Here is a 24,263-nt window from a genome sequence, read left to right as displayed (position 1 = left end):
ACTCTTCAATGACATTCAATCACCATCTTTTTTTTGACACACACTGTACCCTGCTTCTAGGAGGATCTGTTCCGTGATCTTCCCAGGCACAGAGGTGAGACTCACTGACCTGTAGTTCCTCAGGTCTTCCTTTCTCTCTTTCTTAAAAATGAGAGTAATTTTTCCCTTTTTCCAGTCACAGGGGACTTCACCAGAGAGCCATAATTTTTCAGATACGATGGAGAGCGCCTCAGCGACAACACCAGCCATCTCTTTCAGAACCCTAGGGTGAATATCATCTGGCCCAATGGACTTATATTCAATTGCATGAGGAGGTCTTGGACTTGTTCCACTGTCACAGTGGGACAGAATCCGCTCCCCTCACCTGGAGTTTCAGATGAGGCAGACTTTCTTGTAGGCTTATTGTCAGGCTGTATTCTGAGTACAAAATGGGACTGTACCAAAGGCTTACTAACATCAGGACAGTCTGCATCAGTAATTTCTCCCTTTACATGAGATTAGTCATCTTTTCAAAGAAAGAGATGAAAAGATTTTTCATAGCTTGTTCCTGATAAATATAATATTGTTAAGGAAGGACCTGCTTTCAGAGTTAAAAACTATACAGTTACATCAGTCAAGATAGTGGAGCATCACCTCTCTTGGTAAGAAACTAGTAACTTTTATCCATTCTCATCTTCAGACAGATGTAGTTTTGACATCCTCTTTCAGCTTATTTTCTTGTCAGACATATACTAGCTGAACCACAGCCATTTTCTGAAGATGTTAGCCAGCCCATTGATGTTAATGGAGGATTTTCTATTACCTTAATTGGACATAACTCTTACTGAAGCCAAGAGCAGCTGAAAGCGTGTTTCCATGCCAGCAAAAAAGAATAATTACTTACAGAAAATATTACATCCTGACAGTCCCAACTGTCAGTCTGCCAACCCTGTGGCTTGTCTGTTTTAGTGTATATTGATTCAGTTAACAGTTACTTTATCTTGCAGTAACTGAGGTAGATATAAAGCTATGTTGTCCATAATATTAAATTACATAAATGATACAAATGTGGTGGAAAAATATTTTTTATATTACAGATATTATAGCAAATAAGAACAAATATGGAATAAATGCTTTAAATACCTTTCCCATTTTCCATTAGCACATACTTCCTTCACATAACAGTACTTGCCCTTCAATTTGTATGGGAAGACATAACAGTAAAGCCCAGGCAACTTTTAAATAATTTCACAGTGTGTTTTCTTCCTTGCTTCTTTTCCATTCACCTTCTTCTTTTCTTTCTCTCTTTCTTTTTTGTTTTTTGTTTTTTGTTTGTTTGTTTTTTTCAATCTCCTGTTACTGTTTTCTGATCCTCTCCTTTTCCAGTAAATCATCATCTCACCGTCCTCCATCCCCAGTATGGCAGAGTGGAAGGAAGGAGAGCACCAGGATTTGGAGGAATGGCTCTCATAACAGAGAGGTAACTGTCCAGCTGGAATAGTCCCAATGCTTTCTTAAATGCCAGTGAGGTGCAGATTGCCAGGGCTAGCTCCTACCAGGGACTTTCTCGTTGATGATGAATACAGGAACCAGCTGGGTAAGTGCGCGTGCTTTAAGCGTGAATGAATGGACTGGAAGTTTCTGATACAGGTTGTTTTGCACTAAATGTCAATTGTAGTTCTGCCTGATCTCTTTCTGAGGTAAAATATAAAACCTAGAGTTTATTTGTGTGCTTTGGAGGACAGTAATGTATGTTTTCAAGATAAGTGTAAATGGTGAAGCTTGGATAGCTCAAAATCCTTCCTACGCAAGGCTGAAAAGTAGGTATTTCCAGAGCAAGCCTATAACCTTGCCAAACAGCACACTGCTGTTTAGAGTAGTTTTTGTATTACTAGTTTTCTCCCTTCCAATGGGCTACGCTACTATTATGTCTTTTTGCATAATATTTACCCTATGTCTGTAATCACATCTGTTAAAAGGGACGTTACCCAGCCAACAGTACTTTTGGTGGCATATGGTGCTCTTTAATTAAATGTAAGTACTCATAAAAGCATTGAGTGTGCTCTATTTTTTAGGCCTCCAGCTATCCCCCATGGCTCCCTTTATTCATTTAAATGCATCATCAGAAAGTCAGAAGGCCTTCTCCCTAAAATACCAGACATAAAAATTGAACCTGAAAGCATAATAATAGAAGTACATGGTATAGTTTGCAGAGTTCAGTGTATTTAAATCTTGGAGTGGAAACCTGCCTTCGCTTGTAAGTAAAGAAATCAGCTGTGTGTTTCCATGAAGAGAGAAGGTTACCTTTTACTAAAAAATAGATGTGAGAATGTTGTGAGCTGAATCATGGCTGTGATACCAGAATCTGGTAAAATTGTGAGCAGTAGAATAATGTACTTGTTTGTTTTTTTTCGTTTAATTTTCTTTATTGGGCTCTTCTCTGGGCATGGAGTGATGCCATTTTCAATTCTTATTTCATCTTCTTTTGAAGTAACTGTTGTGGAAAATAGAATATTTTTGTTTTGCTCTCTAGTTTTGCAAAGAAAAAAAAACTACTGAAAAATAGCATTGTTTTACTTTTTAAGGACTTCACAGATGGATCATGCAGCTTTTCTACACCAACACAGAATGCAGTGTTAGTTGAAAAGATTTTGCTGTGTCGCATTAATCCACTGCCCATCGTGCACTATACAGGCATAGTTCTGAAAGCTTTAAGTAGACTTAAATAAAAAAGTCTTTATAGACCAAACACACAACATGACAACCAACAGTTAGTTGTATACAAAGAAATAACAGACCTCATTAGTCAGTAAAATAAGCAACAGACTTAGCACAGTAACCATGGCTTCTGGTAGTCATCACAGCAAGCAAAGTTTTAAGAACTAGTCTGAATGAGTGAATGAATAGTCTGAATGAACAGTCTGAGGGAGTTTATAAAGTGCTTACATCTGGGTTACCTTTCATACTTAACAGAACAGTGAACCAGGAACATCATGGGTATGAGATACAGTTTGGCACTGTAAGCCTATCAGTATCTTGGTACTGATAAGAAAAAAAGGGTCAGTGAGGTAAGATAGAGTATGGGATACCTTGAATGGGAAAAGTACCGCAGCTAGACTTTAAAGGAAAAAGCAGCATGAGTAGGTAGATGCAAGGTGAGATACAAAAACAATGGTCTAGAAAATCACTCCTTGCAGATACATTCTGAATGGACAAGAGCAGATCAGACATGATTGTGTCTATCAAAGCCAGGAATAGGATGTCATGGAAACAGATGCATGGAGATGAAAGCTTCTCACTTCAGTCCCTCACACACCCCAGGCTGTCTTGTTAGGTTTTCATGGCTTAAAGTGCAGGCTTCAGCTGTCTCAGTAATCCTACTGTCACTGGAGAAACCATTAAGGTTAAGATGAGCTCACAATGTTAGGCTTTCACTTTGCTGTAAAAGCATAAACAACTCAAGATTTCCTGGTATGATATTTTAGATGTCACCCTCATCCTAAGAGATTCACAAACAGAAATTTCTCTTGAAAAATGTGAATTATGGGCCACATCTAAATTGTTCTGCAAATCAAACTGAAAATTCCACCAATTTTCTGTATTGCAGACTTAATTTTCCAAAGAAGGAACAAAGTGTTACATATGAAGCCCAATAACAATAAGGGTTCTGGGCCCTCCTGAGAATAGAGAGGTCAAATCCTCATTGCATTTTTCCTGATAAAATTCACCTATTACACATTGAGCATTATGAGGGAACAGGGCAGTCTTGAAGCTCATTAAAGCTTTCCAGCCTGTGGAAAAAAAACAACATTTCTTTAAAATATTTTGGAAAGTAAAACCAGAGAACTAGAGTAAAATTTATGATGGATAAACCTTTATTTATACTATTTTTTCTTGGTTTTACTTGGATAATTTTATCATCTTCCATGTGATGTGCTTATTCAGCTCAACCACCAGCAGATCTTTCCATTGCAGTACAAAGAAACTGGCAGTAAATTACATACTTCAGACAACTTTTTTTTTTTATATATATATCCCAATGGTATCAACCTGCTTCACTAGCTGTAAGAAAATGCACCACAGTCAATACAGGAATTCAGAGCAATGCATGTATTTGGCAACAAGATCTGGTAAAATTGTTTTTCTTTTTTTTTTTTCTTTTTTTTTTTTTTTTTCAAGTCTTGGCTTTAAAACAGATGTCTCTCAAGAGCTGTAGTGACTTTATCTTTCCAGCTATCCATTTTTGAATGGATACGTATCCTGTCTCAGATTATTAACTTGTATACATACACAGTTTACAACAGGTACAAGAAGCTGGAATTCATGGCTTTGCTTCATGGTATTCTCACATTAAACTATTGAGTAACTGTATTGGAACAGCAGCTATTCCTGTTATTGTTCAAAGTTGCAAAGGGCTTAGTGTCAGAATCTACCCTAAAGAGTATCAGAACATCAGTCAAATCAAGAAGCGGTGTGAAAACTTGCTGCTAGCTCCATTTAGTTTGAACTGCTAGCTAATTTGCATTAGCTTTCAGAGCTCTTAAATGTTTGTAACAAAAAAGTTTCAGTAAACCTTGGTATGTTTCAGTGAGATAAAAAATGTTCAGCACAGTCCTCTATCTCATGCTTTCCCAGGTCAGTTTAGCCCAACCTTGGGACAGCACTGATTTTTTCTGCAGCTATCACTTGACTGAGACATCAACTTGCATATGAAATAATCAGGTGAATTGAAAAGATGTTACATGGCCTGCTACCACTTTTCTCAGCAAATCAGATGTTTTCCATTGCAAAACAACAATTCCTAAAATTACTAACAATCTCTTTTCACTAACACATTCAAATTAGCTACATATTTCTAACATCCCTACTGAATGACATTATTGAGTATAGTTAGTTATTTAAAAGCATTTTTTAAACACAGATGGGAGGGAAACGAAGGAAACTAGAGAAGAAACTAATGTATTTTTCAGTACCCAGCACTTTTCATTATGTTTTTAATGTTATAGCTTTGTACTGAGGTCCAACTGAAATGGGGAATTCTCTGTATAAAGCAGTTAATTTCTTGTAGCATTAGGAGCAGGCAGTATAGGCCAACAGTTGGAGGAGAAAGACGTATTGCTATCTCCATTTTGCATTCAGTGGAGTGATGAAGGGAGGCCAAAAATACAGGCCGAAGGTCAGCTGGGAGGACTTTGTTAGAATCAGAAATAGAAGCATAATGGCTGGAGCCCTTAGTCCCAAGACCAGCCTTGCTCTCTGACATCTCTGATTGCAGCTAAGATGTTTTTTTATAAACTGAAAAACCTCAGAAAGGTTGGTTCAGATAAGCATTCATTCTTCTGAGTGCTTATCTCAGCCTAACTCAAACCCACTGACTCCTCTAAGCCTGCAAAACAGATGTATTTCAAGAACTTTTAAAAATATTTTTCTCTACTTTGAATTCCAGTTGGAAGCAAGTTATATGAAAATGAAAAATAACATGAGGCAAATATATTTACTTGCAAATCCCAGAATGATTTGATTTTACCGGTTTCGGTGTAAGTCACTCTGGTTCCCTTTTTTTCTCTCCCTTGTGCACTGATGAAAAATCAGATTCAATTACTCGAATGTGTACTAGAACTAAAGCAATAGATAGGAGTTTTGCATGGGCTGCATGCCTAAAATATTGCTGGCAAAGAACTCCAGTCTCCACATCTCCAAAGCAAATGAAGGACTTGTTTGTGAATGTGTTATAAAACAATTAAAATTGTATGTTTATGATAATAGATCATGTGATCAGTAAATTGTGTAGTATTTATTAAGTAGTGAGATCAGGCTTGGCAACAGAAAAGACAAAGCACTTTGTTAGCAGCACCGTGGCTTAATTCACTCTGATTTGGCTTGGGTTCTGAGAAGATTTATTCTATATTGGATGTGCCTAGAGACTGCAGGTATGAGAGCTGCTCTGAAAGTAGTGCCTCCTTTTTTATGATATTGGCCTATGATGTCAGAGATGGATGGTGGTATGGCAGTAGAGGTTGAACCTTGCCACCAATGTTCTGTTACATTTTGTTGCTGTGACACATGGCAGCAGAGGGGCAATCTAACAGAATGGTGTCTGACATCGAAATGCGTATGAAGCAATGGTGCATCGCTGAATTCCTCCATGTGGAAACAAATGGCACCCACTGACATTCACTGCTGCTAGTTGAACGCTTATGGAGATCAAACAGTGGATGTGAGCATAGTGAGGTGGTGGGTGGTGTGTTTCAGCAGTGATGACAGCAACATGAAAGATAAGCCACGTTCTGGATGGGCATGCACAGCTGTCACACCAAAAAATGAAGAGTGTCTCAATCAGCTCATCCATGCAAACTAGTGGATTATGACCAGGGAACACCCACTGTATAGTCCAGATTTGGCATCTCCTGACTTCCATCTCTTGAGGCCAATGGAAGATGGACTACATTGGCAACATTGTCCAAGCAGTAACACTATTGTACCACTGTACCACTGTAGCAACTCTGGTTCATCAGTGGGAAAAATGCCTAGCTAATGGTAGTGACTGTGCTGAAAAATAGTGTATTACAGCTGAGAATTTGCTCTATCAAGCAGTGTCATTGTGCTCTCTGTATTTGTTGTAGTTTTCATTGAAATGAATAGGAGACATTACTTTTGGAGCAACCTTTGTGTTTGTGATCCACCTCTATAAGAAGTTGTAACAGGCTGGTGCTACTATTCAGTGCCAGCATCACTGAGATCTTCCCATTACAAAGACCTGAATTTCACTTTCTTCAACTCCAAAAACCTGAAATGGTTTGGGCCTAAATTTTTCTGTGCTGTACATCAGTAACAAATGGAATAGGATATAGGTAGAAGAAAAATCTTCAGGAGTTCTGGCGAGGGGCAAGCAGTAAAAGCTGGAGTTCTGAATAACAAGTGGAAAAACTTCTGCCTGCGTCAGTTGTCCTCTCCCACGCCTGGAATGAAACTGACATTGAGGTGCTGCAGCCATTTGGGCCATGACCTGACTCAGAATCTGGGAGACTAAATGTTTATTCTCCATTTGGAAGTTAGAGCACAGCTCCACAGTTTGTTTTTCAGAATCAGGAATAATGTTTAGCTGCCCCATGTGAATATACACTTAGAATATGTTACAAAAGCCAGTACCCCATGTGTCCATTACAATAGTCTTTAATTATTACAATTATTACAATTCTGAATCTTCACTGGTAAAAGCAGTGCTTCTTAATCTTAGAATTTCTCTTAGGCCAAATGGGTACTTTGTCCACAGGTAATACACAAGCAATACACAGGTACTGTTTTGTAAATGTAGGTTTATGTGCCAAACTATACCTACACTGCTTAATCATGTCAGTGCAAATTGGTCCATAGCCAAGAGTGAGGACAACTATCCTTAAGGGTAGAAGTGGGGGAGGAAGGGGAAACAGAAGAAAAAGAAAAAAAAAAGATAAAATGTTATTTACTTGTAAATTAGGCAACAGAGCAGACCAATCTATTCTCTGAACAACATGGACTTTAACTATGGGAAAAATAACCAGACTTCTAAGGTGCTAAGGAGCTAAGGCTCCTGGCATTTTTTTATTACTGTGTACCCATTTAGGAATTCTTTCTATTTTATTAATAGTTCTACTCTGCCCAAGCATGTAAAAAAATTATTCTTTTCTACTGCATGTTATATTTAAAAGCATCTCAATTGTTTAACTATGGAAACTGACAGGCTTTCAAGTGATAAAAAAGTTGTTGCCTTTGCTCTCCAGAATATTATTAAACTAAGTTTAGGAAATTATATTCACAAGGGCTCCTGCCAGTACTTTTTTATTAAAACTGGGAATTATCCACTATTTGGGCCATGGTAAGAATTTAATCTTCAATGCTTATAATTTAGAGTTAGTTGTTTCCTTATGTTTCCTCCCTGCATTCCATCCAAAAAAGATTTGTTTGTTATACTATTTTCATGGCTGGTGAGATTTAAAAACCACTATCTATCTCCTGCAATGAAATAGAGTTTATCTTCCCCTGTAAATTCAATACAGATAAAATTTAATCTGTTTGGCCCTTGTTCAAAGTTCAAAGGAATCCAAAGTAGCTGCATTTATTTAGCTAGAGTAAATCCCATGCTTGGGTTGAAAAGGACATTAAAGCCCACACAGTCCCAACCCTCTGCCATGAACAGGGCTGTCCCCCACCAGCTCAGGCTGCCCCATCCAACCTGGCCTTGAGCACCTCCAAGGGTGTGGCATCCACAGCTTCTTGGGGCAGCCCGTGCCAGTGCCTCACCACCCTCTAAGTATAAAAGTTCCTTCTAATATCTGTCTTTAGATGTTCCAGCCCTCTGAGCATCTTTGTGACCTTCTCTGGACCTGCTCCAGATCTGAAATTATTCAAGAGCTATGCTGAGTATATCATAAATCTATTAATTCAGCAGAACCAGATTTTCTTTTCTGTTTTGACAACCTCTCATTTCAGTGCATATGTGTATAGGACTATTTCTGGATATTGACATCTAGTATGGTCTGACAAATACATTAGTCTGATTCTGGCTATAGCTACTTGCAATGCTCTTTCATTTCCTTATGCTTATAAACTAGACTGAAAATTTAAGGGAAGTTACCATTACACTTACCTAAGGCAATATATTAGTCAGTATGTCTCTTAAAAAAACGTAGAAATTATTAATCAAATGGAATGAAATATTTATCACAGTTTTTACCTACTGTAAGGAAAAAGCTGTTGCTGGGGTGTCCTGGCACTTCCTCATGATTTAATCATAATTGCTGATTTCTAAATGGTTGCAAATGTTTGTCCAAAGCTCAGATTAAAGAATGTCAGAGAGCAGCATCAAGGATCTTATGAGAAGATGGGGAACAATCTGTAGATGTTCCACTGAAAATCTCCATGTTGCAAGTCATTTCTGAGTTTGTGCGCTCATTCCCTATTCTTGGCTGTGGCCTCCAAGCTTCCATTAATGCAACTTAAGAGTAAGTGTGTGCTCTGGTAGGATTTAATTAGGTTTTCTTCAGAAGTCAGACAGAGTAGCTAGAAGCTTTTACATATTTCATATTTTTGGAGTTTTGACGTGAATCAGTTTGGGTTACAGGAAGAGCAGTTGAGGCTTCAAAGGGTGCACCACGCTAAAAAGTAATGACTATATTGTTAGAGGATGTATGGGAAGTGCTGTGTCACAGCCTGAACCTCTGATTGATCACCTGAGGTGAGCAATGAGTCAGCCATAGGAGCACAGGTGAAGGCAATTCACCTGTACTGCTGGAAGGGGTGGAGCCTGGCTCCATCTCTCCTAGACCCATTTAAGAGCTGACTGCCGGTGGGAAAGGAGCTGTTCTAGAGAGCCACTGTGCTGGAGTTTTGTAAGTGAGCCTAGGGTATGGCCTAGGATACCCGTAAGCTTTCTATCTACTTTCTATCTATTCTCTTTTCGTTATCGTAATCTGCTTTGCCTAACTCTCTTGTTTATTTTGTAATTACAACATCTTAATATTCATTGATTATACAGAGGAATAGCACAAGTTTGTCTGGAAAATATCTGTTGTACTACAACAACTGGTATACAAACCTGGGAAGCCCTTTAAGTAGACCTGGCATATGTGCCAGAAACTGTGAACAAATGTGAAAGCATTTGTTTGGAAACCAAGGGGATGCTGGGCTGTAACATACGAAAATAAAGGACCAATATGTACCTTATGTTCACTAATATTAAGAAAAAAATCCTGGCCCAGAATCATTCCTTAGCCCCTTTACCCTTGCCCATTCACTACTATTTGTCTTCTTGAGTACTTTTCACTGTGGATTACATAAGGACCAGAAATAGAATCTATTTATAGAGCAAGAGTTAAAGGGAAAAAGGGGAAAACAGTGTAAGGAAATTGAGCCTCAGCTTGGTCTCTTGGAATATTTGAAATATTAGTCTTAAAACATAGGCAAATAGTGTCAGTATGACTCTTTATTCAATTATTCAGGAGACGATATCCCAGCCAGACTCTCAAGCCCTTTGCTAGTTCAGGTTCTCTTGCTAGCAGTTTCACTTTCTTGGCTCTGGAGAAGTAGTGACTGCTGCTGGCCAAAATAGCCTAATAGTTTGAGGAAGGGGAGGTTATTTCATCTCATGAAAGTCTGCTTCAATTCAGTGTTAGCAACAGATCCTGCTGTAGGGTGCAGCAACTAGGCACAATTATTTGCCAAACCTGGTTTTTGTTTTTCCTTATACAAGCAAAAACTCCTGGCTTGTTGGCGGGCTTTGGCTCAGCGTCCCAACCTTCATTCAAAACATCCTCAACTCTCTTCTTAAACATCAGAAATGCCATGGCAAGTTCTGGAAAGCAATTCCAAGGCAGACCATTTTTCCAGGGGGCAAGATGAAGGGCAAAAGCCAGTTGTGAGATAAGCAGATGAATTGATAAGTTTGAAAGTAGCATTTCTTTCAGTTGTAGTTGTATTTCAAGGAGAACCAGATACCATTCTGTGGTTTTGGATAAAATGAGCCCCAAAACTTTCTCATCTTCTTCAGGGCTTTGTCCAATTTTCGTAGCTCTTTTCATTTTCAAGTGTTTTGCCTTTTTCATCATTTAACGTGATAGCTAGTGGAAGACTTTGTGGACTCCCTGGATACATGAGATTCTGAGATTCTTTTTTGTCCTTCCAGTTCTGCTGCAAGCTAGTCTTAGGGAAAGTGCTATCATCAGGTACAGTTTCTGCAAGTAGAAAATAGGAACTTTCCTTCAGAAGGCATTTGAAGAGCTAGGAATGATGTGTGCTGTAACTGTTGTGGAAACAGCATTCGTCCTCTTCATTCATACAATTGCTCTTTGTCATTGCAGTGCTGGATATTAGCCTTGTAACTAACATCAGAACTTGAATGATGAAGTCTCATACCTTTGTCCTCACCATGCATTTCTAACACTTCCTCACTGTTTCTGTACTTTGACAAAGTCTCCTTTGTTTGCCTTCGAATTACCTTACTTTATGTATAGTTAGATTTCTGGGATGAGCTGTTAAAGACTTGCAGGGTATTAAATACTCTCGGCCAGTATTTGAGACTCCATGAATTACTGTAATAAAAGTAGAGTTTAATGAATAAAAAAAATTTTTTCATGGACATTTATAATATATTGTTTATAGATACCTTTAAAAGGAAATACAAGCCTGTTAAGTAATGATGTAACTTTCTCACCTGTCACTTTTCCATTTTTTACATGTGAAGAAGGAAACAATGTTCTTGGTGCTTAATTCTTTGCCTTAGACTGATGTTAGCCATTATGCTTAGGATAGCTCATTCTTTTGGTACATCTCCTGAAGAGTAAGCAGGGTTATTCACACATAATTAAGTGGTCAAGGACTAACGTTTGTCCTATAAAAGAGATTCATTTGGTTTAATAAGCAGCTATTAGATGGATGCTTCCTGAATCAGTGAATAATCCCTTTAATTTTTTCATGACTGCAATGAGCTGAAGCTCATCATCTCAACATAAATCATGGACCTGCAGAGATCTGCTCTACCAAAAAGTCTGCAATTAGAGGAAAATAGTCTGCTTCTAACAGGAGATCTAACTGGTTCTATGAGGTTTCCCTACCCAAGAGACAAAATCCTTCCTCCATCCTCTGATTCAATGGTTGACAATTGAACTACTTGGAAAGTTAGTCCTTGAAATCACATGCCTTGCCAAGATCATATGGTAAAGCCTTTAAAACTATATTTATTACTATGAATAGTTTATTGCATTTGTACTTGCAGCAATAATTTCTCATTAAATGCTGAATCAATTTCCATTTGATTTTTTTTTTTTTTTTTTATTTGAATCAGTATTAGAAGCATAGGCTGACAAAAAGGCAGAATAATTATGTGAAAAGCAATTCCAATTGAAAGAACCATTGAAATACTATCATGAAACAAGAGTCAGAGTGATGCTTATTGTTCCTAGTCTGCTAACTGCACTGGAAAAATACAGGGCTGAACAAAGGACATTCCCAAAACTTTTGCTTGTCTCTACACTGACAATTCATAGATCTCTCTCATTTTTCATTGAATTTGCTCATCCTACTCCTACAAAAGTCGGTCGTTTGGCTTCCTGGAATTCAGATGGCCCCAAACACCATAGGACAAGTACAACAAATGTTGTCTGATTCCATGCTATACAAATGACATCCCCCACTCCTTCCAAGGTTGCTGGACTCCTGGAAATTCTGTAGTATCTCCTTCCATGGATTTTCTTCTGTGGAGGAAAACTACTCTTAATTTACCCACTCATTTCACTTTGGTTCTCAGCTTTTAAGATACATTTCTCTACAGAAGATAGTTAAGCTCTGTGCATGAGGACAGGGGATCTGGGCATATTTACTGCAGAAGATGGTGTGGCTCACTCTGCAAATCTCTGTATGAGCCAGAGGCACTGTACGGCAGAGCGTGTGCGAGAGTAACGTGAATAATTCTGTTCTCTTTCAGAGGCTCCTGCTTAGAAAGGATCAGAACTCAAGAGAAGTCTGGATGACCTTACAGATCCATTAGGGTACTGTCTTAGGGAAGAAATGGGTCTCATGCTGTGCTCTGAAAGCTGCAAACAGGAAACTTATTGTGCTGATGCCACTATTGAGTGCCGAAAATAGCTATGGACACTTGAATTGGTGAGAATAACTTTTTCCATGAATAATGTAGTGCCCTATCTTTACAAAGCTGCTGCTGGCTATCTCCCCAGTACACATTTCCAAAGTATCTATGCTCTCACTTACCAAATTTCACCATGCATAAGAATGCATGAAATGCTTTGGAATGTGCTGTTGGTATTGTGACTTCAGGGGTTTATGTGGTTTATCAGTATTTAGGGGATAAGAAATACTGTTTCATTGCATTGATCAGATTTTCTTTAGGTACTTCTGGGCAAACAGGCCATAATGTCCAGGGCCATTTAGAAAGCTTTAGAATTGCTCTTACTCCTTAAATGAATTCTCAGAGTAGCATTAGCGCATGGGTGTTTTAGTGCTGAGGTGAGTCAGGCAGTTTACTTTGAATATGTGATGAAATACAGTCTCAAAGCAAGTCTCAAATACCAAATCTATTCTGAATCAGGAGGTGATGCTACTGATACCTGGGAAGGGGGCTTTTCCAGAGAGGATCTCTCTTGCTGGGCTTTTGTCGCATGGATTCAACTATACTATACGCTTGTAAGAGAGAAGCAGGAATATATTGATAAAATATAATGCATTAACAAAGCTTAGTCATGAGTAAGACAGCAGTTTAAGATTCGAAACAGTGATGGGCGTTTCATTATTTACAGCATAAGTGCACTAATCCAGGACACCTTCCTATTGAATCATAAGGTTCAGTGTGGACCCCCTTGCTTTCTAAACTCTGTGAACCACAGAGCTGTAAGCAACATAGGTGCAGCTGAATTCACTCCTAGTCCCAAACTTGATGAATTCTTATGTCTGAGGAATTACATTTGCACAGTCAATCTTCGACTGAATCTTAACAAAGCTTAAAACTATGTCAGCTAAGAATCTGTATCAGCAAGGCATCCTGACACCAAGATGTAAGGGAATCTTGGTGCAGCTGTAACATCAAGAGATGTCCTCTTCAAGAGGAGAACCTGTCTTGTAGCCAGCTACCATACAGCAGAGAGCTCTTAGCTGGTCACTGTCCATTGGATAAGATGATTAGCTGATACAGTATTTAAGCGCGGGCTCAATTGGCACCTCTTGAACTGAGTGTCTGCTATCAGTTCCTTGAGCACTGAGTTTGAGACAATATTGTGGAAGTCCTGAGCAAGGTCTTTGGGGTATCACTATCTGTCTGTACCCAAGGCCTTGGGAATAACAGCCAGGCTGAAGGAGGAAGCTCGGGGCAGAGAGAGCACACCACCACAGCTTTGTATCACAGAAACTGTTCTGAACTGGACCTATGTCTGTAGAGCTGTATGTTGACTAAACAAGAAGGGCTGAACGAACAGTTTGAACATATGGTGCCAAGCTACAGTCTCCAAGATGGGGCCAAGCACAGTCAGGGGTGGAGAAGCTCCTGTTGCCAGCCAGCTGCCTGAGGGGCCTGTCCCATTAGGCCAGTGCAGTGCTCTTACAGCTGCTGTTCATCTTAGCAGATGATGCTGGGGGCACAGTGCACAGTACAGGTTTGTGTTTCAAGCTGCTAACTTATTTTCAAAAGATCTCAGTACAAGTGTGGCTACTTGACAATACTGAGATGTCAACCTTCTAAGCTAGCTTTTATAATGAATTATTAAATTAGCATAAAGCAGTGCTAAAAAAAGCTGCTCTTGGATTAAATACATGCAGCTGTTTAGCCTGTTTGTTATCCAGTTTTCCCTGTGGTATCTGGCAATCAGTATAAAAAGGCATCCTTGAAATTGAATTATTTCTAGGGCTGTTGTTTGCAAGAGCATCTGGATGCTCGGGTAAAAAAGATGTAAAATGAACATTGCTTAGATATTGCAGTGCTTATTAAAAGATAATTGCTTACTAGAGATGTGTTTCTGGTTGACATAATCTTGAAAAATCTTCAGAAGACAATAGATGTAGAGAATAACACAGAGTATTGTGACATAACATTTCCTCCCAAACTACTCTTGTATGTAGCAAGAGTACTGTTTTAGGTTACCAACTCCAACTAGTTTCCTTGGAATTTAGAGTTCAGTTTACATTCATGACTGCCCAAAGCTATCCTGAGGAATTGAAATAAAGGAGTAGCCAGACTTGAAAGCTGTTTCAGAAACTAAACAGAAAATATTAAGATACCTATGGCTTGTGCTTCTGTCACTTGCTATTATTAAACTCACATGGCCTCTGGTTTTGAAATCTCAGGGTAACTTTTCCTCTACAGAGTGGTACCTTGAAATGTAAATGTGTTTCCTGAAATGCTTTTTTGTTTTTTTTGCCATTTCTGAGATACTCCTGATCTTATATTTATTTCTGCTTTCAAAACAAACAAACAAAAACCATGAAAACCAAACATGATCTTTGTCCTTACAGTAGCAGTTTAAAAACTAAAAAAAAAAGAAACCAGCCAACAGGCAAACTTTTCCATAACAGTGGAGCTGAGGTAAATGCCGTAGTGCCCATTCAGAAATGAAAAGTTTTGAAGGCATTATGAGATAAAAGGTTTTGTTTTTTTTGTTTTTTTTTTTTTGGTACACTTTAAAAATGCAATGGTCTCTGTACTAAAACAGGGCCAGCTGGCAGCAAGTGTGTAAGTGGCACACCATTGCTTCAACTCCTTTCTAGGGACAAACAGAGCACAGGTAGACCTGGTCCTCACCAAGGGGGTACCCCTTGCAGTCCCTGCTATGCTGACCTGGTATCCAGGGACCATCCTATGAAGTGCCCCCTCTCAGGGAGGCAGGAGGCTCTGCCTTACTGAAGCACTCAGATGCTGTGAAGCCAGCATTCAGTGTATATTAACAACACAATTCACTTGAAGGGTTCAGTTTTGAGCAGATCAGGGAGCAGTTGGCCAGCACACTATACAGGAACTTGCACTGTGCTGTGAGCATCCCTAAAAGACCAATAGGGTTTAAACTTTGAAAAGCCACATGCTATTAGAAAACAAGGCATGACTGTTAACGTTTTATAGAATACTCTCTTGACTGGGGAAGAGGTAACTGAAATAAAAGAATCATAGCCTCTTTGCCTTTTGGAGGGCTGAGCCCTTATTTGATTTCAGCCAACTCAGTAGGTTTTTGTGTTGCAGTAAACTCCATATATTCTTCTAGGTCCATAGGAAGGTGATCTCCATGACCTCTAAGGTGACCTCTCAACTCTGCTCCTTGTCAGCGACTTCTTTGCTAAAGTCTCCCCTTCCACTGCCTTGCTGTTCCCACCTCTATGGCACTCTCAGGTCTTTCTCTATGCAGCTCGCTTGCCTCTCAGAGGAGAATCATCCCCATTCCTTCCAGAGATTTCACATAATACTTTTCCACTCCCTAATGAAAGGACTAGGAATGCACAACCAACTACATACCATCTGCCAAAGCACTGAAACCACTATGGCTTCACTCAGGTTACATCAGAGTTGGCAGTGGGGCAGCTTGCAAGCTGTCCCCTTCTCTGCAGTGGGAGGCTGCCTACACCACTGCTCTAACTGCTCTGTGTTCACTCAGCAAACTCAGCTGTTGTCCCCAAGACATGTAATTCCCTGAAGAAGGTGAAAATGCAGGCATCTAGAAAAGAAACTGGAAGGAATAAGGCAAGCTTACTTGAATTGAGTGTAAAGGCTGACCTTGTTACCCTAAAAGAAAGTCCTGTGTCTTCCTCTTTTTGTCCTGTTTCACTGCAGCACTCAGGAGCATTGTTTGCCCACCCTGTGATCAGGGTAACCTTGATCCCAGCTAATGATACTGGTGATTTCTTTCACCACTTGTGTAACTCATTGTTTTTGAGGTCTGAATTGGAGACAGTAGTGTCTTTTCTAGATCCTACTGAACTCTGGGTGAGCAGAAGGGTGCTTCTGTTACACAGGTAGAGGGATAGGGCTGTCAGTGTCCTAGTCTTATCTGAGGTGTCATGACAAAAGTCCTAGGACAGCTATTAACACAAGGCTTCATGTATTCCCATGGTTGATATTCCCTCAATCACCAGGAATTTCAGTGTATGTTTGAATTAGTTGGAAATATCCATTAACTCAAAGGAATTATAAGAGTGAAATTTGCACTTATATTATCTCTTTAAGGTCCAAAATATAAGAAACTCCCTTATTAGCGACTTGACTTGTTTGAGTTTTTTAGCCTAGATAAATATTACTTGTGTCAATCAAAAAAGGCAATGAAAACTCTGTAATCTCAAGTGATACTACTTGCAGTTTGTGGGTATGATGCACCTCTTCATGCATTATCTTGTGTACAGAAATGCAGTTAAGAATTTTTGATCCTCCATCATTTCTTCATAGATTTCCCCCTTGAGCTGATTCAGCTGCCAGTAAGTCAGAACTAGAGATTGGATTGCTGAGATCTGTGGAGCTTAAATTTTTTTTTTAAATCAAAACTATAATTTATTTTGTTTTTCAATATGGTGGAAATGAAACGATTAGTGTTTAACTTTGAGCAGCAAAGAGTACACAGGAGGCATGAAGTTCTGCTACCAAAGAAAAGGTGCTTAAAACTATTTGTGTTTATGAGTTTCCCTGATCTTAAAATAGAGATGGAGGGAAAGACACGTATGTAGCACAGCATGGTGCATGGTGTACTGGGTCACATCCAGACTCAATATCTTGTCTTGGGGAGGGTATCAAACTCTGAAGTCTTAAAAGGACTATAATCGCTGCATTTCTAGTTATACCTCTCCATCGTATTCCCAGGTGTCTGGGTTAGGACTGGACATGCTTTCCAAGTTAACCCACAGAGACTTTTGAAAGGTCAAAATGATATATGGAAAGGCAGAAGTCAAAGTAACAAACCTTTCCCACCAGCTGCTTCAGTTTCAAACTGATGAAATGGAAGATAATGAACATTTCTGGATTGCTTATAATTAGTGTAGAAATTCTGATAGACTACCTCAGCAAATGCATCTCATTTCCAGCTTAACAGCATTTTGAAAGCTGTCACATACTTTCTTTTGAATGGCGACACCCCCTCTGAAACTGAAATGCATGAAAATGCCTTCCTTCCACCTCCCTCCCTCCCCCACCAGCCTCCCAGTGCCACCAGCAAGGGTTGCAAGCAATCCCATTGTCATGCTGCCAAAGTAAATTAATGTGATCCACAATTTTCCATAACTATTTGAAATTAAAGCAGTTGGTAATTAAAGTAATCCTTGCTCCCTAGTGACATATTCAGCTTGACAAAACAGAAGTAATGTGACAGAAGCAGAACCTGTCTGCTTTATTTACTTGCTGCTCCAGTGCCTTGTTCTGCTGAGTAACTGATCTCTCATTGAATTACAGAAGAGCAACCAAGTTAAATTAGAGTGGTTATTCATGGTGAAAGTGTTAATGTGAAAGTAACTGCTCTGATAGCCCATAAAATAGAATCCACGTACTTCAAGATCTGTCCTGCCTCTCTTTGGTTGATCTTGCTGTGGTTTTTGGTCTTTGGTTGATCTTGCTGTGGTTTTTAGGGAAGACAAGGAGTACTGAAATTCAGTGACTGGCCTGAGTCTGCTTGGTACCTTGATGTGACAATTTCACTAGAAAAAAGAAGTCTCAGCATTGCTGAGACCACAGTACCACAGTAAGGTCTGTGGGAGGCCAAAAAAGCACTTCACTAAGACCCATATTCTTCACAGCTGGAAGACTGTAACCTGGAGAAGTACTGTTCAAAACCAGACAATCCGCATGGTACAAAGCAGGTCACCTTGAAGCCCCCCCTGCTCATTTTACACAGCTTGGGAAAAGGTATGTTTAAACAGAGGAGCCAGTTAAAACTGGAGCAAGACAGTGGCTTCAGTTCTCTGGACTAGGCTAAGTAGATCCTAGCAGAGTTATGCCTTCTGTAGGATATTCTCCAGGAGAATTGATTTGCCACTGTTCTCAGGCTGGGGACACCTTCCTCTTCCCTGCTGGACCAGCTTTGCTTGCATTTCATGTTAGATATTGGGCCTTGTCTCTATCTTTTTCCAGGCTCTGGAAAGCCAGCACTGTAGAACAAACGTAAATTGGGCCACTTGCTTCCTAGGGATTGATTTGATAGAAAGAATGCATTATTTTACAAGCAAAAATCTTAGTTTGAATAATAGCCCAAATGCACAATAAATTAATGGAAGAAGAACAGTCTTTTTGAGTTGTGAGATTACTGTCTTCTTCACTCATCCTCCCAAACAAGAATGATGATATCTATATCCTATATGCTTTTGCATTGTTCCAGTGGCATAAACGTGTGTTGCTGTTATCAAATGCAACTTGAAATGCTCTTTGTCCTGAAAGGATACTGTGTGAATCGGGACAAAATAACAATTTGAAGTGAAAGATGGAAAAAAGCCTTGCTGGTGAGTAAAATCTTAGCAAAAGAAATTGCTCAGAAAATATTTGGAAGGTGGAAATGGAAAGAAAACAAACTTGACTGGAGAAGTGAGTCTGAGGAAGTATGGAAGAATAAAGAACTAAGCTGTGATGACAGCAGAGATGAGGATGGGATTGCATTGATGGGACTGTCTAAAATGAATGTTGAAGAAAAAAACTTGATGCTTAGGATCGAGGCCCTGGGTGCTAAAGGAGCAATGACGTGAAGGAGGAGGAAAGGAAGTTCATTTGAACTTCAGCATAGTTTGGATCGAGAGGAACACAAATAATCCTTTCCACCTCAGTGGTGTTTACAAAAATGGTATGGCAGAGAGGGCAAAAGCCTCATGATTGCTCCACTTCATCTCACGGTCCACTCAGCCACAGCCCTTTTGTATGATTGTAGCAGGGCACTTACCCTCTATATGCTTCTCCCTGTCTGCTGTGAAATGAGAGTAATAAATTCCTAAGGGTAGGAAAGGCATATGTGGATGCATACTTCAAATCTTATGAAGCACTCAGACGCAGTAATTTGCTCTCTGCCACTAAAATTCCTGTACTGATTTCTCTGTTTGCTAATTGGAGTCAAGGCATCATTATTTACTCATGAAAACTAAGCGGAAAATACAGTTTCACGCTCTGGATGTGCAGCTCCATAAAGACAAGAAGCTTAATTTCAAAGGCTAAACTATGACCTGCTGATATACCTGGGGAAAGAACAGCTTCTATTGTAAAAAAAAAATATTTTGTTGCTATAGAAACCTCTACAACATGGGGTGTCTCATATGTGAGTAGTATAGAAGGAGAAGTATGGAAAAACATTTTATAATACAAGACATGGTCTTCCTGTTTGTACATGTGGATGGAAAGAAAAACATTTTCAAGGAAAGCGTTGTTATGTTGTTTTGTTCTCGCATGCTACGTCCTCTGAGTTTGACAAAGGAGAAGAGCAGTTCCACTTTGATTGCAAGCAGTATCCTGTGATTCTCTCTCAGGGATTCTTGAGAAACCTTTAAATTACTTAATATTTGGTCTCTCTGTTCAGAGTTCCTAAATTATTTAAATGACATTAAAAAAATGCAATTTAAGCTGCTTCTATATGTGCAGGTGCCTGGACAGCAAAGCTCAGCTAGAAAAAAAGCACAAATGTGAGAGAAATAGCACCCAGTGCAATTTCATGCATACACAGGTGTGACTATGTTGGGAGAGCGGTTCAAGCAAGCACAGTAAGCCAAAAGAAACCCCTTCTTTCCTCTACTACCCTAGGTAAAAATTCTGTGTGAATTGTGAGATAGGCTGATGGGTCTACTTCTCGATCTTCCTAACATCCAACCTGAATCTCCCCTGGTGAAAATTAAGGCCATTCTCACTCATCCTATCACTATTACCTGGGAGAAGAGGGCAATGTGCGCTTTGCCACAGCCTCCTTTCAGGTAGTTATAGAGATCAATAAGGCCACCCCTCAGCATCCTCCTCCAGACTAAACAATCCCAGCTCCCTCAGCTGCTCCCCATAACACTTGTGCTCCAGATCCCTCACCAGTTTCTTTTGCCCTTCGCTGAACACGCTTCAGGGTCTCAATGACTTTCATGTACTGAGAGGCCCAGTGTCTGTTTGTCAAGGCTAGTACAGGAGGCAAGCAGCACTTTCTCATGGTTGTAAATGACTGAGTTAAAATTTCCTCCCTAATATCAGCTAATGTGTGCTACCAAACTGTTTGTATCACAGCTGGAAATTGTGTTTTTCTCCAGCTGTTCATCTCCTGGCCTTGATGTTGGGAAGGGACCACAGCTATTCATGCACCACCAAAGCTTAAGGTGTGTTTTTCAGCCAAAACCAGGCTGAAAATCAGATTATCTGCAGGCTTAACAGGGAGGTCAAATGTATTTCCTTGGCTGAATTCCCATGTTTGCTGAAAGCCAGGCAGATTAGTCAGGACATGAATTGCAGCCCTGAATACAGGTATTCTTTTTTTGCTTCCTAACACTCAAGGGCAGTTGTTTGTCATTATTTTTGCCTTTTTTATGTGTTGGAAACTCTTCCAAACACTGTGTTAGCATATTTCAGTTCATAGAGAGCTTGTGAACCTCACTTTGTCCCTGGTTTTTCTGCATTTTTTTCTTGCACCAATTAAATTTTATTCTGACTCTGGCATTTTCAAGATGTTTTCTGTTACTTGCCTGGATAAACAGAACAGAGTTTAACTCTTGCTTTATGTGTTATCATGATGCTCAACAGTCCACAGTCCATTTCCTTATAAATGCTTAAGTAGATTTTGATGTAATTAGCTAAGTAAGCATATGGCAAAAAAGCACAACCAGTGTGCTTGTTTATAAAAAGCAGGCCAAAGCTTGATTTAAATCAGAATGCACATGATTTGCTCTGAAACTATTAAAATGCCTATTTCTGATGCCTATATTTCCATGACTTAGTATCTTCAATTTCTTTTGGCATGTTAGGGTAGGATACAGTAACATATACAGAAAATAGGGCATTTTCTTTCACTTGCATATAGGCAGTATTTTCCTGTCCCATTTATGCCTTCTTATGGCAAAGTGTGGAAGTACCTGGCCACCTTGTAATGTTCTGGATATTCCTGATGATCTTAAAGTAGAAGTGTGGTTTACTGGGCTAAGGTCCACGCAGCCACCCGTTGCTATCACAGAAGTAATGATTTATGTTACAAGTCTCATCCCTGAGGAACATCTGTGAGCATCTGTCACAGACTGGGTCCTAATTAACAGGAACCACAACCAGCCTTCTTGGAAATGGTTATAATTAGTGCTGCTGGAGGGACTGGCCCCTCTGCTGATGAACTCCGTGGTAGTAAACCATGGCTCTTGATGAGAAGCAAATGCTTTGCACTGGGAAGCACAACTTCAGCAGAGGAAATCTAAGCATTTTTAACACACAAATCATGGCAATATTAAACTATCTTACAGACAGTCTATCATACAAAGAAGTATGGTTTATAACATTTCTGTGTGCTTTGGCACAGTGTCTCAGATTTTAGACATCTTAAAAGTTGCGAGAAAAATGTTTTGTTTTTTTTTTTTCTCTCAACTGTATCATTTCACTGAACAAAAAATAAGTTTCCACTGAGAGAAGCCCTCTCCCAGATCTTAAATGGAGGTGGTGATTGTAGGGTACCTGCTGTAGCAAGGGAGTTGAACTCAGTGATCTCTCCAGATCCCTTCCAACCCCTACAATTCTATGATTCTGTGACTATCCAAATGCTATCTGAGGGCAAACTGCTGCAGGTTCAGAGTGACTGGGTTGTCTCTTGGGCTGCCTGAGAGAGAAGCTGGCTGATGCCTTTAGAAAAGAGTGAGTGACTGGGATGGAGAGAAATAAAAGACAGCAGTACTCATGCTAAATGGCCAAGAAGAATCTATTTTAATTGATCTTCATGTACAAAAGTCATTTTATCATTTTGCAAAGACCTGGACTGGTGATGCAAAGTGCTCCTGGGAAGGAAGGAGAGCAGGCTACACCTCTCTGACTTTGCAGAAGACCACTTATAGCTTTGTGTTTCTGAGGAAGAATGTTATCAAATTAGTTGTCTATTTTTACACCAGTATCAGTATAAGAAATGCAGTTAGAATGGCATTTAAATCACTCTTAATTTCGTTATCCTACTGATCTGCATGAATTTGCATGGTGTTTGAAGATATTTTTGCTTTTTCTTAGTGCCACTCTTCCTTTGCTTACTCGAAACAGGCATTGTGCAAGATTTCTGTACTTAAATCCCCTTGAGGTGAAAGCTCAATAGAAATCTGAACTGTGATATCTTTGCGCATGAAGAAAATACACTCATTTATTTATATTAGTGTCAAACTTGTCTACTGCACTTTTTTTCTTCATCTTAATTGAATGTTCCTGCGGTAGCAGACAAGGCATGTGTTTAAATAGGAAGGACTAATTGGAAGGAGCTGTCAGGTTAACAGACATTTAGCTGAATAGATTGCACTTCAGTTGGAAAATTTCCGCAGGATAAGTCTGAAGAGCTTATAGAGGTTTATGATGGATGCTGGAGGAAGAGGGCAGGAAGATACCTGTTTGGAAATGTGTAAGGCTGCTATGTAGTTACAATGGATCTTTTCATCTAGAATGAATTGAATACTGGATAGATGAGTTCCTTGCAGGTTATTGAGGACTTGACAGTTTCTTTTTTACTTTATTTCAGCATCTCTTTAACCCTTCTGCGGTCTGCGCACAGGATTTTGTTTATTTCTTGTGTCACTACTGGAATAACAGGCAGAGGAAGATATGTTCTCCATCTGCTATGTTTCATTGCTGCAAAGCTGGGAAGGCTTGTTCCTACTGGCAATTTACTGGAAAATATCTAACACTAGACCAAGTATGTAAACACAGGATTACTCATGCAATTCTTGACTAAATTCCTAGAGAATATAATGAGCTGCTTCTAATGTTAATGTGTTCTTTCTTAAACTCAAATATCTTATTTATTTCTCCCAAGATCATGTCTTTACTATGTTTTCACATTAATCTCTAAGATTTAATCTCTTAATAACAAATGTCTAAACACTCTTCAAGCCTAGCCTAATAAAAATGGTGGCATTGATGAGGCCTGTCAGTTGGGATGGCTCAGCTGCTTGCTGCTCTGCATGCTGTCTAGCTGTTTAAAGGCTACATCCAGCACAGGGATCTTTAGTGCTGATGCTTGTGCAGTGCCTGAGCTCGGCAGTGCAGCTGTGGGATCCACTGGGAATTAGTCATGCATAGTCCCAAAAGACTGAGAGAAATGTCCTAGAAACCCAAGGGAAGCTGCAGGGATGCACCCATTGCTGATCTTTGGGGCAGCCAGGGCAACTATTCCCTGCTGATGTATTTGCTAGTCACAGCCAAAGCACTCAAAGCCTGGGATGCTCCTCACATCAGGAGCCACGTGAAGTGCTTGGGCTTCCCTATGTGCGGTAATTGACCCTTAGGTGATGCTCCTGTGTGGTCTGCATAAGATGTGCATTTTACTGATATGTACAGGAAGATATTTAACCTATATTTAGCTTTCATTTTATACCACTATTTGTAAATAATGAGCTGCTCTCTGAATAAACAGATTGAACATGCGGTTTTCCAACACTTTACAGGAAGAATGTCTTTAAGAAAAAACTGTTACCTGGCTTGCTCTGAAATGAGCAAAAGCCATTTTTTTTCTCTGAGCCACCTATGTGCACCGCCACATCCAGCCCTTATTCCAGCTATAGATGGCCCAGTTGCATAGCTCTCTCTTGCTCAAAGAAGTTTATTCTGATTATTCAGAAGTTTTCCGAAGTTTGCTTAGGCACATCCAATGGACAAAGACTTCACTGCC

The 24,263-nt window shown here is 39.6% G+C and overlaps 1 long non-coding RNA gene across 19 annotated transcripts in view; it reads left to right on the top strand.

Annotated features, from left to right (window-relative positions):
* The window catches only part of LOC125690124 (uncharacterized), a 76,922-nt gene that overhangs the window by 11,914 nt on the left and 40,745 nt on the right, over positions 1 to 24,263 (top strand). For 14 of the 19 annotated variants that reach the window (XR_007375522.1, XR_007375520.1, XR_007375526.1 and 11 more), the window contains exons 2-6: positions 1,366 to 1,459; positions 12,437 to 12,615; positions 18,217 to 18,325; positions 18,795 to 18,915; positions 23,115 to 23,288. This is a non-coding gene — a long non-coding RNA (uncharacterized LOC125690124). Of the gene's footprint in view, positions 1 to 178; positions 642 to 1,365; positions 1,460 to 12,436; positions 12,616 to 18,216; positions 18,326 to 18,794; positions 18,916 to 23,114; positions 23,289 to 24,263 lie in introns of those variants that run through there. The other 5 variants (XR_007375516.1, XR_007375517.1, XR_007375510.1 and 2 more) reach the window with 5 other exon arrangements.

Source organism: Lagopus muta, chromosome 2, assembly GCF_023343835.1.
Source record: "Lagopus muta isolate bLagMut1 chromosome 2, bLagMut1 primary, whole genome shotgun sequence".
Classification (NCBI taxonomy): Eukaryota; Metazoa; Chordata; class Aves; order Galliformes; family Phasianidae; genus Lagopus; species Lagopus muta.
This window is presented reverse-complemented; position numbering and strand designations above follow the sequence as displayed.